This window comes from Bufo gargarizans, chromosome 7 (genome assembly GCF_014858855.1).
Source record: "Bufo gargarizans isolate SCDJY-AF-19 chromosome 7, ASM1485885v1, whole genome shotgun sequence".
NCBI classification, from domain to species: Eukaryota; Metazoa; Chordata; class Amphibia; order Anura; family Bufonidae; genus Bufo; species Bufo gargarizans.
In genome coordinates this window covers 76,964,097-76,976,326 of record NC_058086.1, presented here as the reverse complement: position 1 = coordinate 76,976,326, position 12,230 = coordinate 76,964,097, and the positions used below count along the sequence as shown (strand labels likewise).

Sequence of the window (12,230 nt, the reverse complement as noted above, 5' to 3'; positions counted from 1 at the left end):
AAAGTAGCCTAAGGTGCTTAGAATGATCTATAATTTGGACAATAGAATCTACTTAGCATTTTTTTATTTATTTTTTTGAAGGTGGGGGCGCTATAGTTACACAAGGGACATTTATGTGGACACTCAGTGCCTGAAATTCCTAAATGCATGCTATATGGGTAATTATATGTCATTTTTATAAATACAGGGAGTGCAGAATTATTAGGCAAATGAGTATTTTGACCACATCATCCTCTTTATGCATGTTGTCTTACTCCAAGCTGTATAGGCTCAAAGCCTACTACCAATTAGCATATTAGGTGATGTGCATCTCTGTAATGAGAAGGGGTGTGGTCTAATGACATCAACACCCTATATCAGGTGTGCATAATTATTAGGCAACTTCCTTTCCTTTGCCAAAATGGGTCAAAAGAAGGACTTGACAGGCTCAGAAAAGTCAAAGATAGTGAGATATCTTGCAGAGGGATGCAGCACTCTTAAAATTGCAAAGCTTCTGAAGCGTGATCATCGAACAATCAAGCGTTTCATTCAAAATAGTCAACAGGGTCGCAAGAAGCGTGTGGAAAAACCAAGGCGCAAAATAACTGCCCATGAACTGAGAAAAGTGAAGCGTGCAGCTGCCAAGATGCCACTTGCCACCAGTTTGGCCATATTTCAGAGCTGCAACATTACTGGAGTGCCCAAAAGCACAAGGTGTGCAATACTCAGAGACATGGCCAAGGTAAGAAAGGCTGAAAGACGACCACCACTGAACAAGACACACAAGCTGAAACGTCAAGACTGGGCCAAGAAATATCTCAAGACTGATTTTTCTAAGGTTTTATGGACTGATGAAATGAGAGTGAGTCTTGATGGGCCAGATGGATGGGCTCGTGGCTGGATTGGTAAAGGGCAGAGAGCTCCAATCCGACTCAGACGCCAGCAAGGTGGAGGTGGAGTACTGGTTTGGGCTGGTATCATCAAAGATGAGCTTGTGGGGCCTTTTCGGGTTGAGGATGGAGTCAAGCTCAACTCCCAGTCCTACTGCCAGTTTCTGGAAGACACCTTCTTCAAGCAGTGGTACAGGAAGAAGTCTGCATCCTTCAAGAAAAACATGATTTTCATGCAGGACAATGCTCCATCACACGCGTCCAAGTACTCCACAGCGTGGCTGGCAAGAAAGGGTATAAAAGAAGAAAATCTAATGACATGGCCTCCTTGTTCACCTGATCTGAACCCCATTGAGAACCTGTGGTCCATCATCAAATGTGAGATTTACAAGGAGGGAAAACAGTACACCTCTCTGAACAGGGTCTGGGAGGCTGTGGTTGCTGCTGCACGCAATGTTGATGGTGAACAGATCAAAACACTGACAGAATCCATGGATGGCAGGCTTTTGAGTGTCCTTGCAAAGATAGGTGGCTATATTGGTCACTGATTTGTTTTTGTTTTGTTTTTGAATGTCAGAAATGTATATTTGTGAATGTTGAGATGTTATATTGGTTTCACTGGTTAAAAATAAATAATTGAAATTGGTATATATTTGTTTTTTGTTAAGTTGCCTAATAATTATGCACAGTAATAGTCACCTGCACACACAGATATCCCCCTAAAATAGCTAAAACTAAAAACAAACTAAAAACTACTTCCAAAAATATTCAGCTTTGATATTAATGAGTTTTTTGGGTTCATTGAGAACATGGTTGTTGTTCAATAATAAAATTAATCCTCAAAAAAACAACTTGCCTAATAATTCTGCACTCCCTGTATGTGTTACCTCATTCACTCTGTTGCTTCTCTGCCTTTTACCTAGGTATATCTCCTTGGATATATTTTCATGTTACCTCCATCACTTAGGCAATTATTCCCTTTATTGTTCTGCCCTTTTTTAATATCAGGAAAAACATAAATCTAAAATTATCTTTCAGTATATTGGCCACTAAATTGGACCTAACCCCAATATAAACCTATAAGCCCAACACAATACATAAGGGGAAACCGTATACAGTATGTATCAAAATGTGATAAAGTTTATTAAATCCAATTCTAATAATCACAAATGGTAAGGATGCACCCCCCACCCACAGTATGTTTTTGAACCCCAAATCAGGTGTGGATCATAACAGAAGAAAAAGTTTAAAAAGGCAGATACTTCTCCACTTTTCTAATCTCCTGGTTTTGGCTTCAAAAACGGCTTACAAAGACCTGAATGTGTGGCAGCACTCTAAAGTGGAAAAGCAATTGATTAAAAACCGAAATATTTCATAGTAGTAAATATATTGCATTGTTTGACTCCCCTGATGCATTTAGAGAGTAATAAGGAGAGACAGCAATGTAATGAGCAAACTGCTTACTAGCATGTTTAGACATGTCCCCTTGTCCCCATGTGTGTTTCGCACCATTTCGTTAAGAGAGCCAACAAACAATAATTAATGACGTGGCAGACTGTGTGTAACATCCCAGAGTTATGTTACGAAACACTTTTACCCTGCTACAACCTGTTAAGTGTATCTGCATTGTCATCCTGTGTAATTTAACATTACATCCTCACAAATGTGCATTATAAACCCTTGTTAAATGTATTTGCTGTAATTTTCATGTTCACTAGCAGGTGGCAGCAATATGTTTAGCATAGACTTAGATAGTTTAGCATATCTGGACTGGAATAGTTCATTCCAGTCTGGCTCCCCCCTCTTTGAGGAGGTGTGGAATGTTCCCACATCCTGCCTCATGCAGAGGAAAGGAAGTTCTAGTTGGTGTGCCAGCCACCCCTGCTTGGGGAAGGTTGTGCAAGTAGGAGCTCCCAGAAACAGGGATCCCAAACCAGGACCCTGTCTCGGTTGAGACCAGAGGACATTCCCAGCCTGAGCCATCAGCCTCAGCTGGTTGACAAGCAAGCAGCCATCTCCAGCCTCCAGGAAGAAGCATTCCCTCTGAGCATAGCTCTGAGTACATATCCAGAGACCAGGAGAAGCCAAATTCCTCCTCAGCTAGTCAGGCCCATTATAAGCAGAAGAGAGACAGAGCAGAAGATAGATACCTGCCATATTCTCCAGGCATATGATAAGAAGCAGACGAGATATTGATCCATGCCACATATTGCCAATACCTGCTGGGACCTGAAGGACTATTGCTGTAACTCGTATGGATTAATGCTGCCATTCAGTAAAGACAAGTTGGATTATATCACCAGTCTGGATCTCATTCCTTACTACCAAAGTTCCTCAGTTACTCCTACTAGCAACACTCAATTTATTGCAAGTGAACCAGGATCTAGGGGTCCAGCCGTACCCAGGTAGGAGACACCATTGACATTACACAGAGACACTATCCCCACTCTGGCATTCCTCACCTGGTACGCAAGTTATTACATCTTAAAGGGCCCTGCAACAGTACCCTGCGCACATTGCAATTGGCGTCACGAACAAACCATAGACTTACATACATCTATCCTGACCCACTGCATAGTTGGCCACCGTACCACGGTCCTGCTCATTGCATGTGTTCAACAGGAAGATGCTTTTATACCTAGAAGACCTTCACACAGCCTTAGAAGTCACAAAAGTCAGAAGATGTCAAAAATAAAGGGTGCACTACCTTAGTTGTGTACCTAGCTCCACTAGCAGTGTGTACTATCTTAGCTCAGTCGCATGAAGTTTTCCCAGGTGTTCTTTAAAAGTTGCAGGCATGTGGCGGGGTGAGCGTCTGACCAAAAATAGAAGTGTTAATAATTTGTCAATTAACAAAATGCAAAGTAAATGAACAAGAGAAATCTCAATTGAATCAGATGTTGATGTAACCACTCTTTATACATTCAAAACAGTACCAATTCTTGGTACACATGCACACAGTTTTTTTTTAAGAAACTCTGCACGGAAGTTGTTCCAAACATCTTGGGAGTCCTAACCACAGATCTTCTGTGGATGTTTGTTTTCTCAAATCCTCTCCTCATGTAATCCTAGACAGACTCAATGATGTTTAATCACAGCTCTGTGGGGACCATATCATTACTTTTAGGCTACTTTCACACTTGCGTTCGTTGGTCTGCTCGTGAGCTCCGTTTGAAGGAGCTCACGAGCGGACCTGAACGCCTCCGTCCAGCCCTGATGCAGTCTGAATGGAGCGGATCCGCTCAGACTGCATCAGTCTGGCGGCGTTCAGCCTCCGCTCCGCTCGCCTCCGCACGGCCAGGCGGACAGCTGAACGCTGCTTGCAGCGTTCAGCTGTCCGCCTGGCCGTGCGGAGGCGAGCGGATCCGTTCAGACTTACAATGTATACGGATCCGCTTGACGATGACACCATATGGCTCAATCTTCAAGCGGATCCGTCCCCCATTGACTTTACATTGAAAGTCTGAACGGATCCGCTCAGGCTACTTTCAGACTTAGAAATTTTTCTAAGTTATTAATGCAGACGGATCCGTATTGAACGGAGCCTCCGTCTGCATTAATATGATCGGATCCGTTCAGAACGGATCTGATCAAGCGCAAGTGTGAAAGTAGCCTTAGTTGTTCTTCATGAGGAAGATAGTTCTTAATTACATGGGCTTTAGGCTTGCCACAGAATACATTTGTAGCCAATTAGATGCCTCCATAATGATATTGCATGTTAGTAAAATATCTGCCTGTGTTCACAGCATTGAGGATATCATTAAATGGGTATTCTGAAAACTGGTTGCTGGTGGCTCACCTGGCCAATACAAGGTGTAGGTGCTCTAGGTTTGACTGATTCACCCAATCAGGAAGGAAGAATATGCAATAAAATGTATGTGGAAAACCGGCACTCTTTACCTGGTAGTACACTACAAAGAGCAATGTAGACAAGTTGATGGGTAAAAATATGTATTTATTAAGTATCAATATCACTAATAAGATGTAAATAATAGAATGGGGGGAGGTTGTGTGATGAAGAAGGCAGCTCAGACCTTCAAAACATGCGAATAAACCTGCTTACAAGACTACCCTGGAAGCACTTAAGAATTAATCGACATTACCCCTCTATTGGATCAAAAAAGATTGCTATACCGCTATCATGAATCGAACAAAGGAAGGACACGTGAGATGCCATACAGGTGACGTCACATCCACGTAGGACACCGAAACATCGAAGCGGCCATTACAGAGCCCAGTAAGGATGCGCTAACAGCCGGGACACTAGCTCCTCACCAAGAAGGTAACTCCCAGTCAGGGTGCAGTCCTCTTCACCGTGTGGGACGCCACACTAGGTGCAGCACCCTACTGGTACATCACCCCCCTTGCCTGCATATTATTTTCATTAACAGTGACCGGCCAACAATCCCTAACAGGGAAACACTACCAGTAACAGACTTTCACCTTGCTACTTTTTTCTGCATATCATTTCTATAACAGTGACCGGCCAGCAATCCCTAACAGGGAAATATTACAAGTAACAGACTTTTACCTTGCTAAAAAAAAATTTCCCCTTACATTTTTTCCCCCTTCTTTTTCTTACTGTTACTGATCACATGGGATACCTACCCAGAGTGACAGCAAATGATTGAAGGTGAACTCTTTGCTGAATGACTATATCTGTATCCCCACTATTGCAATTGCATTTAGATATTTTTTTTACCCCTCATTTTTTATTTTCCATCGTGTTGATTAATCCTCTACTTTAGTAGGTATATCTCGTCTCTTCCAGAACTTAGCAATAAGGCGTCTCACAGCTGACAGAATATAAAGTACCAAGTAGAGCACTGGCTTCTTTAGTATCATTGGAGGCATGTTCACTAAAAACATATATGGGTCCAATGAGAAGGTAATGTCAAACAACTGTAGTAAAAGGCGTTGAACCTCCTTCCACAATGGAAAAATAACTGGGCAGTCCCAAAAGATATGGAACAATGACCCTTGGCTGGAATCACACCTCCAACAATTACCAGAAACAGTGGGGTTCAAATGTCTAAGCATCTGAGGTGTATGGTACCAAAACATTAATATCTTATAAGAATTTTCCCTAAAGGCCACACAAGTAGATGACAATGCGGCTCTGCGCCAAATAAGTTGCCACTCACTTGGCGAGATATCTTTTTCAAGGTATCTCTCCCATTTAGACATATATGTATGTCTTAAGACCTGCGGTGGTTCAGGAGTTGATAGGACATAAATATCTGATATAAGACCCTTAGTAGAGGTCGAAAGCTTACATAGTCTCTCAAATTGTGTTGGGATAGATACCTTTGTGTCTCGAAACATAGAACTAAGCAGTTTTATTTACAAGTGCTGCCATCTAGAGGACTCAGGTAGACCATATCTCTCCCTAAGCAAATCAAAAGACATGATCTCCAGAGTCCTGTATTCCACAATATCAGCGAATCTAAAGAGTTTGTTAGAGAACCATGGTTTAAAGGCCAGACCCTGCAATCCTACTGGAAACACAGGATTAAACAAGAACGAGGTCAAAGAGGGCTTATCAGAGGCTAGCGGAAATTTCCGCTTACAGCATTTCCAGACGTTAAATGTGTGTAGCATAGGGCCCAACAGTTGAGCCGAGTAATCGCCTGGTAAGGATGACCACAAGAGGGCGTTGGGGTGAATAGGGGCTAGCCATAGCTTCTCAATCTCCATCCATCTAGAGAATGCTGGGAGTGAGGACCATGCCGGGATACGACGTAAGTGTGTCGCCCAGTAGTATTTCGTAATGTCAGGAAGCCCCAGACCACCCTGCGTTTTAAGGGCAGTGAGGGTGCTACATGCAATCCTATGTCTCTTCCCATTCCAGACAAACCTAAGGATGGAAGATTGTAGCGCTCTCAGATCCTTTTTGGGTATCGGGACAGGAATAGTCTCCATCACATATAATAACTTAGGTAGTATGGTCATTTTGACCGCTGCAATACACCCTAACAAGGAGATAGGCAAAGGCATCCACTTAGCCATAAGTGCATTAAGTTCTTGAAATAATGGGACAAAGTTGTGAGTATATAAGGTACCATACGTTTTCGTTAAATTTACTCCTAAATACTTAAGGGTAGTGTCATTCCATCTAAAATGATAATTGCTTTTTAAATTATTCAATATGTCCAGAGGGAGATTAATAGGCAGTGCCTCCGTCTTGGACTTATTAATCTTGTACCCAGACAGCCTACCATATTCCTCCATGACCTGGAATAAGTTTGGCAATGAGATATGTAAATTCGTGAGTGTCATAAGAATGTCATCAGCAAAGAGTGACACTTTAAAAGCCACTCTGTTTACTTCCACCCCTTGGATATCCGGATGAGCCCGAATTAGCGCTGCCAGTGGCTCAATGCACAATACAAATAGCAATGGGGACAACGGGCAGCCCTGCCGTGTACCATTGCGGATGGGTATCAGCGTTGACTGGGCATGCGTCATTTTCACATAAGCCGAGGGACAAGTGTAAAGGGCTCGTATAGCGTTCAGAAAGGGCCCGCCAATACCAAAACACCTCAGCGCAGCGAACATAAAAGGCCAACTTAGGCGGTCAAAGGCCTTTTCAGCATCGAGGCCCAGCACCAATTCCTGTTGTTTCCTTCTATTAAGAACGTCTATCACAGTGATGGTGAACCTTTTAGAGACCGAGTGCCCAAAACTGCAACCAAATACCCACTTATTTATCGCAAAGTGCCAACACGGCAATTTAACCTAGATACCAATATAATATATCTTTCATGTCCTTTATCATTTATCTATAATAGACTAATAGCCTACATTTTATGTGCTGCCTGTGCTGTTCATAGTGTGTCCTGGGGATAATGAATGACAGGAAAAGTCTAAAACATATTGCTATGCCATAGACTTTTTCCAGGGCTTGGGTGCCCACATAGAGGGCTCTGAGTGCCGCCTCTGGCACCCGTGCCATAGGTTCGCCATCACTGGTCTATCAGATCTATAGTTCTCCTTGTATTATCTCCCCCTTGACGATGTAACACAAAACCAACCTGGTCCTTATGGATCAGACTCTGAAGCAGGCTGACAAGTCTATTCGCCAAGGTCTTTGTAAATATCTTCAAATCTGAATTAAGGAGGGCTATAGGACGATAGTTCGCACAGTCCATATGATCTTTGCCTGGTTTGGGTATAAGGGTAATAAAAGACTGCAGCATCGTGTCAGGTACAGGGGAGCCCCCCATGAAGGAGTTAAAAACCCTAACCAAGTGTGGAAGTAGAGTGTCTATATATGTCTTGTAATAAAGGTACGGTAGACCGTCCGGACCTGGTGACTTACGATTCGGTAGACTCTTAATCACTTCGGCTATTTCTTCTGTGGTAATTTGGATGTTAAGTGTAGCTGCTAAGTCGTTGGACAATTTAGGTAACCCACACTTTTTAAGGAAAATAGAGAGCTGTTCTTGTTGCTGTATAGGATCCCTCGCCATCTGTAGAGGAAGGGAATATAAATTCTCATAATATTTCTGGAAGATGGACATGATTTTATTTGGATCATAGGTGATAGTGCCATCAGCCTGTCTCAAGGCCGTTGGTGTATTTACTAAAGTGGAGTCCCGCAATTGTTTTGCCAAAAGTGTGTGTGACTTATTCCCCCAGGCATAATAACGCTGTCTGGAATACAAGAGTAGCCTATCTGTCTTTACTAATGCTAGGTCTCTCAGCAAAACTATACGCCTCAGAAGGTGACGAGAACTACGGGAACCCAATTGACTCTCTAGGTTATCTAAATCTTTCTTAATAGAGCAATAATGCCTATTCCTGTCTTTTTTCAATTTGGAACCAATGGCTATGCAGTTGCCCCTAAAAATAGCTTTATGCGCTTCCCATAGAGTGGTCACCGAGGAAACTGACTGCTGATTAATACTAAAATACTCCAATAGATTCTCCTGCAATTCCTGTCTAGATACTAGATTTGATAGCAGGCTTTCATTCAACCTCCAGTGACAAATCTTAGTCACTGGATGTTTAGTACTTAGTTTAAAAAAAATTGGCGCATGGTCTGACCAGGAGATAGTTCCTATATCCGCATCTACCATTAAACGCATAATAGGGACATGACCTAAGAAATAATCAATTCTAGAATGCGTACTATGCGGATGGGAGTAGAACGTATATGTTTTGGACGTGGGGTAGTTTACCCGCCATAGGTCAAATAACCCAAATAGTCTCACCAGGCGCCTGAAAAGACGCGAAAGCTTAACCTGTTCTCTGGGAGGGGGCTTCCCTGTCAGTGTCTGCCTGTCACATGTTTCAGAAAAAGAGACATTAAAGTCACCCCCCACAATGAGTGCTGCCGGTAGCATATGAGATACTTTAGAGAGCACCTTGGTAAAAAAGGGATCTGCTTAACGTTCGGAGCATAAAGATTACATAAGCCAAAAGGAGAGCCATGAAGGGTGGCCTGAATAATTATATAGCGCCCGTGAGGGTCAGAAATCTGGTTAGTCACCTGAAGTGGACAATTAGCAGATAAAAGGACCGCCACTCCTGCTTTTTTCTGCCCACTAGAAGCTGAATAAGCCCTTGGGAATAGACCTTTAGCAAACTTGAACGACCCTGTGTTATCAAAGTGCGTCTCCTGGAGGAAGACTACATCCGCCCCCTGGGTACGACATTCCGTCAAGGCCAGTCTCCTTTTAACATTGGAGTTCAGGCCTTTGACGTTCAAGGACATGTACTTGACCATGGCATAAAAAATAACTGCGCCATATACTTGCTATTTTGGCAATAGGCACCCCTCCTCCAGGAGATCACCACCCAGCTTCGCCAGGAGGGCATCTGGAAAAAAAACATCATTAGTATCATCAAACGCAATAGACATATAGCAGGATACGCGACACAGAAGGGTGCAAGGGGACACACAAGACAAATACTGAAAAAGAAAATGAACAGGAAATATCCAAACATTGGACTTTGACATCCAGACGGGGGCACCCAGAGAAAGCAAAGGATACATCAAATAGCCCAATCTCTTCTCCTCGTTACCATAGAGAACTGAGGAAAGGAAGAGGGCAACTAGGATCAATCCCCCCTGTGGTGACATGGTGGAACACACCCGCCATAGATAACCAAACATTATGTGAACAATAATTATAATAGCTGAGCTTCTTTAAAACGCCTTATAATACGTTTCTTCTAAAACAATTAGGCACTGAAAACTTATGAGAAACATCTGCCGCCCATCATAGTGGTGAAAACTGCCAGAAGTGAGCCTCAATATACAGCTCCAGTCCCAGTAATTCAGGACATATCATCTCTCATATTCAATCCCCTGGAATCTTCTCACGATTGGGACCTGCGGTTCTTGCTTTTCACCTGGCTCCAGAGTGGGGAAGGTGCCAGCATCGGGTCGGGGATCTCCCAATCATCAATGGGAGGCTCCGAGACCCCCAAGGTTGCACAAAAAGAGGGTAAGTCCGCATAAATACGCATGGATACGGCCCTTCCATTTTTATTAGCTATAAGTGCAAACGGGTTTCCCCAGTGGTAAGGAATTTTCTTCTGCCTCATGGACAGCAATAGTGGCTGAAGATGGCGCCTTTTTTGCAGGGTGAGCCACGAAAGGTCCTGATATAGTTGCACTTGCGCCCCCTTAAAGTCAATGGCCCGTAATACTCGGGCCTTGGCCATTATGTTTTCTTTCACCTGATAATCTGTGATTCGGCAGATGACATCCCGGGGTTGCGCTGTCACATTTTTGGGTCGCAGGGCCCTATGAGCACGGTCAATTTTAATAACTTGGGTGGATGGGGCCTCTAAAATGGAATTAAATAGCTCATTCAAAACCTCATTTAGGTTTTCTTCAGATTCCGGTTCAGGCAGACCCCGCACCCTGGTATTATGTCTGCGACCTCTATTATCCAGATCTTCCAAGTGCCTGGTGTTTTCTCGGACCACTTGGGTGCACTGTACAACAGTAGATTGGAGATGGACAATATATTTACGTGTAGTATCATGCTCAATTTCCAGAGAATCCACCCTGGCTGTAACTTGTTGAAAATCCTGGCGTAGGGACGATATTTCAGCTTTGAACGTGTCTCTAACCTCTGCTATTAGATTTTTAAAGTCCTCCTTAGTAGGGAGATGTTGCAATGACTGCCTTAGGGAGGCTGAAGCCTGTGACAATTGTAGAGCGCCATCTTCCACCTCATCATTTATGTCAGACTGTGAATCCCAGGGCATATCATCTCCCCCGTTTTTCTCCTTACCCTGGTTGTGATCATGGTCCTCAGAGCTGTCCGCCCAATCTCTCCTGCGCTGTTGTGGAGTGGCTAAAGGGTTAAGGCGCTTCGGCGCCATTTTAGGCGGCATGGCAGCACTGTAAGCCGTCTCCTTCAGCTGCCTCACCTCCTCCAATAACCCCCTTTGCTCCTTTGGCTTGTAGGAGAACTCCTCTGCTAATGGAAACAGAGGAGAGCGACTTACTGGTATGTAGGCGCTGTTAGAAGCGCGCTGCGGCAGGGGAGAGTCACTTCCTTCTTCTGCTGTGATGGCTCCCGTTTCGCGCCTCAGGCGTCCCAGCGCTGCAGGAACAGCAGCACGTTGGTCCAGGTAAATCGCTATGTCCTGGGACTTCAAGTGGGGTGCCGGGCTGCTTCTGGTCTTTCTAGCGTGCAGCGATTTCCCCATGGGAGCCGGGCACCGGGCTTATGCGGCTCGTTTATAGCGTCTGGGCAGCGGAGCTCCTGACTTACGCGTCCATCTTGCCGGACGTTCAAGCCACGCCCCCTCAGAACTACCATTCTTATTATATGGATCCTTCCTACCCAGGATACTGAAAGAGCATTTCAAGACACGAGGTCTTCTTTAATCTTGTGATATAGAGGCAGGTAGTTGACTTTGTAAACTGAGTCAAGTGTTGTGGGCAGGTGTGTTCTCAAATATGGGATATGGTGAGGTTTGCATTGAAATGGGAAGTTTCGTAATATGAGGGATTTAGTAGGGGGTGTAACATTGCATAGGAGAAGCTCCGATTTAGTATGGTTAATCTTAAGGCTTGAGGTCATTGAGAAGGAATCCAAAATCTTCATTAGAGAGGGAAAGGATATAATGGGGTTTGTAATGGACAATAGGATATAGTCTGCAAAAAAGGTTTAGTTTATATTCCTTCCCTCTAACAGAGATACCGGTAATATCCGGGTGAGCTCTTATGTGGGTAGCTAGGGGTTCCATTGCCAAAGCAAATAGGGCCGGGGATAGAGGACACACCCCTGTCGTGTACCCCTATGAATCTGAATAGGTGAGCTATAGGTGGCTGGTAATTTAAGGCTTGCCGGGTGTGGAATACAGGGATTGTATTGCCGTCAGGAAATAGAG

The 12,230-nt window shown here is 43.9% G+C and overlaps 1 protein-coding gene across 1 annotated transcript in view; it reads left to right on the top strand.

Annotated features, from left to right (window-relative positions):
* TXN2 (thioredoxin 2) overlaps window positions 1-12,230 on the top strand; it is a 172,079-nt gene that overhangs the window by 83,040 nt on the left and 76,809 nt on the right. The window lies entirely within an intron of this gene.